This window comes from Pholcus phalangioides, unplaced genomic scaffold (assembly GCF_987345545.1).
Source record: "Pholcus phalangioides strain wild (caught in Gottingen) unplaced genomic scaffold, Ppha-v1.0 ptg000002l_1, whole genome shotgun sequence".
NCBI lineage: Eukaryota > Metazoa > Arthropoda > Arachnida > Araneae > Pholcidae > Pholcus > Pholcus phalangioides.
This window is the reverse complement of record NW_028301595.1, coordinates 13,349,887-13,357,915: the sequence shown is the minus strand read 5'-3', so window position 1 is coordinate 13,357,915 and position 8,029 is coordinate 13,349,887. Positions and strand designations below refer to the sequence as shown.

General features: G+C 38.0%; 2 non-coding genes across 2 annotated transcripts; one reads left to right on the top strand and one right to left on the bottom strand.

Annotated features, from left to right (window-relative positions):
- Positions 1-406: 406 nt before the first annotated feature.
- On the bottom strand, positions 407-478 carry TRNAA-GGC (transfer RNA alanine (anticodon GGC)). Its single transcript has one exon. It is a non-coding gene; the product is annotated as a tRNA-Ala (tRNA).
- A 378-nt stretch (positions 479-856) lies between these two features.
- Positions 857-928, top strand: TRNAA-GGC (transfer RNA alanine (anticodon GGC)). Its single transcript has one exon. It is a non-coding gene; the product is annotated as a tRNA-Ala (tRNA).
- Positions 929-8,029: the final 7,101 nt, after the last annotated feature.

The following is an 8,029-nucleotide window of genomic DNA, read 5'->3' as shown; positions in this document are numbered from 1 at the left end:
AATTTTACAGCAATTATAACGATAATTGACAAGTTTATTTACCTTTGACAACTTTTATGGCTTGAATTGTTTTTTTTTGTTGTCTGTCATTGGCAATGATTTTTCCTCTGACATTTTTTTGGCTGCAATTGACAATGCCTTTGACAACTTTTCCAGCTGTAATTGACAACTCGACTTGCTTTTGAATTTTTTTTTTCTGTAATTTCTAACTTTATTTGCATTTCATTATTTTTGATAATTTTTTTTTTTGTTACATTTTAATTGTTATATTTCCCTAATGTATTTCCCAAGTATATTGCATCACTGTAACAAATCTAGAAGATACGAGATATACAGAAGACTGGATGTTGTGAAGATATTTATTATTTAAGATGTTAATTTTTTAAGGAAGGAAAAAACTCATCTCTGCCTCTGCCGGGAATCGAACCCGGGTCCCTCGATTGCCGGACGAGTGCTCTGACCACTAAGCTACAGAGGAGATAGAGATTTTCCTTCGCTAGAGCGTATATATGCCGAACGGAACCGTGCAATGGACGGTGAAACCGATCAGCTAATAGCTCACGAACGACGAGCCACCAGAGGGCTATATATATGACATGAATGTCGCTCTCCACTTGTTAATACGAGATATACAGAAGACTGGATGTTGTGAAGATATTTATTATTTAAGATGTTAATTTTTTAAGGAAGGAAAAAAACTCATCTCTGCCTCTACCGGGAATCGAACCCGGGTCCCTGGATATATATATAGCCCTCTGGTGGCTCGTCGTTCGTGAGCTATTAGCTGATCGGTTTCACCGTCCATTGCACGGTTCCGTTCGGCATATATACGCTCTAGCGAAGGAAAATCTCTATCTCCTCTGTAGCTTAGTGGTCAGAGCACTCGTCCGGCAATCGAGGGACCCGGGTTCGATTCCCGGTAGAGGCAGAGATGAGTTTTTTCCTTCCTTAAAAAATTAACATCTTAAATAATAAATATCTTCACAACATCCAGTCTTCTGTATATCTCGTATTAACAAGTGGAGAGCGACATTCATGTCATAAATCTAGAAGATGCTGACATCAGCGGCAGCATTGTTTCCCTGAATGCTGTTCAAGGTGCGCTTTGGTGATTATATGAATGGGATAACATATCATCTCTAGTGAGAAACCCTGTCCCTCTAATGATTCCACGTACTTTGAAAGAGATCAAAGTCACGAGTGGATATAGAAAGGGCATTCGATCATTTGTCACTCCTCATTGAAGTTCATTCCTCACTGGAGGAATATCTATGTGACAAAAGAAGTTCCATGCAGAGACACTGACCACCGCACACTCTACAATAATAAAGCCGAGCTTTATTACCATATGATTCTCAAAGAACATTTTCATATATGGCAAGACATCATTGATATGGTCTTCACAATGAACAAATAATGACGAAATAATATTTTTATAGTTTTTCTGTCGCATTCAGCACCTACTTCAATAAGCATATTGGACCGATACAACTTTCTCTAATCATGACGGGAATAGCAGCGACATTTCATTTTGCTCCGGCAAATTACCTTCATCTCTGATTAGAGTAAAGAAAAAGAAATTAAAGTAAGCTTCTTTGGAAAAACATTACATTTTAATATTAAAAAAAATCGAGAAGGACAAAATTACGCTGATATACGGTTAGGTAATGTCCCATAAACGGATCATGTCAATGAGGTGCAAGTCGGTGCTTCAAATATTTAATAACTTAATTATAGTGAAGGATTAATCAACAAAAAATTCTTCGAAATAATGAGCTTTAGTCCTGGGAATCTCTTATAAAAACGCCATAAACATGGAAGCAACAGCGACAAAGGAAGTGCCGTTATATCCGAGGTTATTTGGTTTTTTTTTCATCGACTTTATGAATAGCAGGGAGTGCCAAACCTTCGGCCTGCCAAATGGTTCCATCCTTACCGAGAGAAGTTTTCCGATGAAAAGTACAGTCAAGCTTGTTAATTCGAAGCTCAATGAAGTAGCAAAAAAATTCGCATCATCCAATTGATCAATATAGGACAACTATATTTTCACAAATAGTTTAAAAGTAATAATAATTGTAAAAATAAAATATATTGTTTTCTTTCGGATGCTCTAAAACAAGGGTCTTCAACCTTATCCTATTCGTGAGCACTACTTGCACCCACTATAGAAAGAAGAGCACCCTTACGGCAAGTTTGACATTCGAATTCATGAAAATCAAGGATGATTTTAATCCTTGAATGCAATTTGTAGAAGGTGTTTAATCAGAACGTCGATTAAGTGCTCGCGAGCAAGAAATCAGACACGTGCATAGACTACTCTGGGTGCTTCAGGGAGCACCGTAGTGCTCGCGAGCAACAGGTTAAAGATGCCTGCTCTACAACTTCGTCACGTGGGAATACAGACGCGATTTTGAGCTGTAACAGTCATTTTTTTTAGTGTTGTAGTAGGGACCCTTTTTGCTAAATTTGCGTCTGCATCATGACAAAAGTCAATATGTGACTTTACTTTCTACTTCTTCACTAATGTCCGCAACCGTAAGGCTCTCTCTCTGTCTCTCTACCACAACATTTTTTTTTCAAAAAAATTTTCAAAGGCTGGTAAAGTTGCCAATTAAAGTCAAACAAAATTATCAAAGGCAAGTAAAGTTACTATCTACTACTAAAATTGGTGAAAATTCGCCAATGGCTGAAATTAGAGAGCTAATGCAAGTGGCAATACAGAAAAATGTAGTTCACCAAAACACAAAAGAAAACAAAAAAACACGTGTTTAACAAATATGTGAGATAATTATGTGATCATAATTAATGACAAAACTGTCATTAATTATGATATAATAGTCATGTAAAGTATAATATATAAATCACGCAAATTATTATTATTATTATTATCTTTGAAAATGCAAATCTGCCTCGTTGAAACTGAGGAAAAAACGGGACATTTTATAAAAAAACAAGATGAAATAACCCAAATTACGAGAATGTCATTTAAAATACGGGTCATATGATCAACATATACATACAAATTTTTGACCCGGGGATTGAAAAGGTTGTGTACCCCTGGTAATTAGCAGAGGCTGATTAATTGGACCTACATTATATGCACTTAAAAATGCCGAAATATGTGCATCAAATTTTTTCAAAATCTCACTAAAAAACCCCTAAGTCAAAAAATTTCCGAAATATATCCAAAAACGTGAAAAAAAACCATTTCAGAAAAATCACCATGAAAAAGAAGCAGATATGTTCAAAAAACTCATAATTTCTCTTTCTTCATTTACGAAATAAAATATCATCACATATAAATGCACTGCATATACGAATAGTAACTACTCTTTCCGAGAAATACTGTACTAACAAAATAAGTTTGACACTTACTGTCACGCATACAGAAACAAAATGTCTAAAAATAGCGTTGCAATAAAACGGTTGATATTTGGAAAATACAGTATATTACAAAAATCTATATTAATTCACTAAATTCCAATCTCTGGGGAGACGATATTATTAAAATATTATGAGGAAATATTTATTTGACAAATTAAATAAAAAGAAAATGATTGAAGTTAAATAAAAATATTTAAAAAATATACACTTATTCTGAAAATTCTTTGATTTTTATGCATTTATATGCATTATGCATAAATATTTATTTATTCATTCAATATTGGTTGGCCGAGGCCTATACAAGGGAATGTGGAAGTGATGGTAGACAGAGACGATTGATGTTGCAAAGAAAATCGGATACTGTTGTACAATCAATAATGTTTGGCGGGAGGTTGTTCCAGTCGATTATTGTACGAGAGAAAAAACTGAATTTGAAACAATCTGTGGATGCAAAGATGGGTTTCAGTTTTTGTGAATGGTTAATTCTTTTTGAAAAGTATGAAGCTGGAGTTAGAAAATTCGAGGTGTCGATATGAAAATGACCATGAAGGATTTTGAATAGGAAAGATAATCGAGACATATATCTGTGGGTAAAAAGCGGTCGCATATTGAGTTGGCGCTTGGGTTCAGTGACGGAGGAAGAGGATGACCAACAGTTAAGAATGAAACGGGCGGATTTATTTTGAATAGATTGTAATTTGGCTATATTGGAGAGAGTACGGGGGCGTCCCAGATTTCACAAGCATATGAGAGTACAGGAAGGATGTAGGTTTGGAAGCAGAGATGTCTGAGGTGACGCATGGAGTTTTTGTATTTCCGACGAAGAAAAAAGATGTTTTGGAGACACTTATGAAAAAGGTAATCGACATGGAGATTCCAATGGAGGTCGGCAGAAATAATTACACCCAGATATTTATAATTAGAAACCTCGGTGATCAAGGAGTTATTGATAGTATAAGAAGAAACGAGGGGAAGTGAGTAATTCTCATAAAAACTGTTTTTGAAGAGTTAAGGGGTAGTTGCCAGGACGAGCACCAGAGGCAATGTTGAAGTTATTTTGGAGAAATGCTTGGTCAGATTCTTTGTATACTGAGTGGTAGATGACGCAACCATCTGCAAAGAGTCTAATAATACGCATTACGCATTTATGCTAAAAAAAAGCCAAAAAATATGCCCTTTCGTATAATTCGGACTCTATTGATTAAGAAAAAAAAATTTTTTTGGACTTTATACCGAGGTTAACTCTGAAAGAAAAGTCATCTGGTCCCCGCCGGGGCTCGACCCCAGGCTCTCTTGCATTCCAGGCAAGCATGCCACCGTCTACCACCACTGGAGGCAAGACCTTGCCTTCCTTGTTTCTGAGTCCAAAATATATTCAGGAAACATACATTTTTTGTTTTTTTTGGGATTTTATACCGAGGTGAACTCGAAGAAAAAAAGTCGTCTCACGCCACGCCATCTTTGTCAGCCTGTACCGTTGGTCAGTCCCACCTGGGGACCATCTGCTGGAATTAAAAGCGGCTACTAATATCTGCAGTTAGTTCAGAGCCTCAAGCCACAGTGCCTGAAATAAGTCAGTGCCTTATCTCCGGATATGTAGATTATAGCATTATAGATTACAGCAAGAGGGTCTGGGTTCAAGTCCCGGTGGTGTCCAGATGACTTTGCTTTAAGAATTCACCTCAGCATAAAATACAATATATGTATATATAAATGTATATATATATATAATACTAGTTATAATACCCGGCGCTGCCCGGTTTTCTTGAATGAGGCTTTTTTGGATCACGTGATATTTCCCTCTTTCTTTAAGGAACATACAAACCGTGTCCACGTTAACCAATATGGCGACTTCCCACGACTCATGAAATAATCAAATCTAGATTTAAAGAAATATGTAAATGGAAATATTTTTTCTCCTTTTTGAAGGGGTGCTACGTATTTCGATCCCCCCCCCCTTAAACTTCAAGTTATCCATCTGCCTGTTTCTGCGTTCAAAAATTCTTCGTTAAAGCTGTGGAATTTCTTCGATGGGCTTACTTATGGGCCCCATAATTAATTTCAAAACAACCTAACGAATTTATGCCGTTGAATATCAAAAGACAAGACAGACACATTTTCATTTTCGAGCTTGAGGAGATCTAAATAAAAAGTTGAAATCAATGTTATTGCATGGTTATCCAACTCAAAAGTAGGTCCGGCTAATTACTTCATATTTAAATTTCTGGGATTCGTATCTCTAAGTGAACTGAGTATTTCAAAAATCGAGAATTCAATACAATTTTTTTAAATTATTGGAAAACCCCACACTAAATTTCCGTATTTCTACAATAAAATCGGCAATTTTAACATTGATTTACTTCTACGGGGATCATTCTTTGCCTTACTCTCAAAGTGATGCTGATGATTGCGTCTATTCAAAAAGCCTCTTTACTGGTTGGTGAAAAAAGTGGCAAATCATTATAAAGACATAAACTATTATACATACACACACACTGGCAGCGTTAAAGAAGTGACAAACCATTGTAAATGCATATACACGTCCGAAACGCATTGCTAGAGATCCACGGTAACCAAAGTAAACGTTTCCAAAAGTGATTGTTGAGCCCCAAAAACCATTCTTGCCCGACAGGTTTTTGCTTATTTGAAGCATTTGTCCTGCTCTGACGAAATTTTAAAGTAGCCTATCTTCAAGTCGGGTCCCGTTCGGTTATAGACGAAAAATTCGGCGACGATCGATCTAAAATTGCCTATATTGTATAGAGAACATACAGTACACAGACAGAAAATCAATTTTATATATATAGATATCTGTTCCCTTGATTTACTGGGCTGAGAAAAAAAGCTGTCTTTATCTATCGATTAACACCTGATGAACAACCCGAACCACCGATTACCGTTGTTATAACCGAGTTTAATTGATATTCTTGTCTAAAATCAAGTAGTAAAAGTTCGTCTTCGTTTTTAAGGCATATGCTGAATGACTCGCTCTCGAGGATTCTAAAGATTATATTCTACGCCATGTCCTGTAGAGAAAAAAGGTAAGAAAATAGAAAGAATATCTCCAGACAGAGAGACAGAAGTAAGAGTGAGTTTCTCTAGATCTAGACTAAGATCATTTGTATCGATCCCGCCTGGGAAAGATATAGTTACCAAGGGTTGCACCTGGTGCAAGAGAAACCAAAGAGAAGCAAAAGTTATATTTTTCCAACTCTGTTCGACTCCTGACTTCTTTCTTATACCATTTTTCCCTTTTATATTATTTTCGTTTCAATTTGGGGGAAAAAAACCGGCTTTTTATAAAAAAAGAGGTTCAATAAAAGTACCGTGTTATACTCGAGGGAAATGAATCTGTTCTGGCCGGGAAAGGTAATGTCGTGCATGTTTCTTTACAATAAATCATTAAATAACCCATCTTCACAAAAATCAAAGTTCTAGAAATCTTATTTTAGAAGTTTGTGGTTTCTATTGATGCGATTATATCGGGAATTGAAACACGCATTAAAGTCCATAATTAAGTCCGCTCGTCCACTGGATGGCAGCGACTTGAAGCGATAAGCAAGTCGCGCGTAGTTGTCTGTATTTGCGAGACTGGTCCATTTGCGAGACATTGCACGGAAAGCACGAGAGCTCAGCGGCGTATTTACGGGAGGGGGTGGGGGGCTTAGCGGGCCATAGCCAGGGGCGTCAAGTTCAGAGGTGCGGTGAATTTGAGAAATGAGTGGCCAAGAAAATTAGTAGAATGGGGGAAATGGGCGGCGAAATTTGTATAACCCTCACTTTTTCCGTCTCTGCCAAGGCAGCAAAAACCGTCAGTGAGTGGTTGAAAGAGTGACCAAGTAAGTTTGTATACACGTGAGGGAGCACAAGAGTGACTTGGAGTGTGTGTGAGTATGTGAGTGACCGAAACAGTGTACAGGCCCGTGAGTGAGCAAAGGAGTGACTTAGAGAATCAGCAAGGACGTGAGTGAGCAAAGGAGTGACTTAGAGAATCAGCAAAGAAGTGAGTGAGAAAAGGAGTGACGTAGAGAATCAGCAAGGACGCGAGTGAGCAAAAGAGTGAGAGCGTTGGCAAGCATGTGAATGACCTAACGAGTGACCTACAAAGCGAGGGACCAAATCAGCGAGACACCTTGAAGTTTGTGCAAGCATGTGAGTGATCAAAACAGTTTGCGAGCATGTGAATGGCCAAACGAGTGACCTACAGAGCGAAGGACCTGGTCAGTGAGCTACCTCAGAGAGTGGGCAAGCATGCGAAGGACTAAAAGAGTAACTTTAGAGAGGCTACTAATATCTACTTCAGTGGTGGTCGAGTGGCCATAATGGCGGACTCGCATCGCGAGGATCCGGGTTCGAACCCCACCGTCGCCATAGTGGTGGTCGGCTGAAGGTTGTTCCCAAGTTCGAGGCGCAAATGCGAGCCGATTTCCCCATTGAAAAGTCCGCCACAGAGAGCAACAGGCCTACAATGATTAATTATATAATCAAAACTGGTGGCAGATGACAGCGCACTACACATAACAAGCATTACACAGAAACAAACTTCTCGTCAGGTTTCACTACACGTACACGCACATTCCCTCATGTACCAATTCCTTAGAGGATCCGCAGAGGAATATGGACGAGGTACATGTGTGGTTTAGTA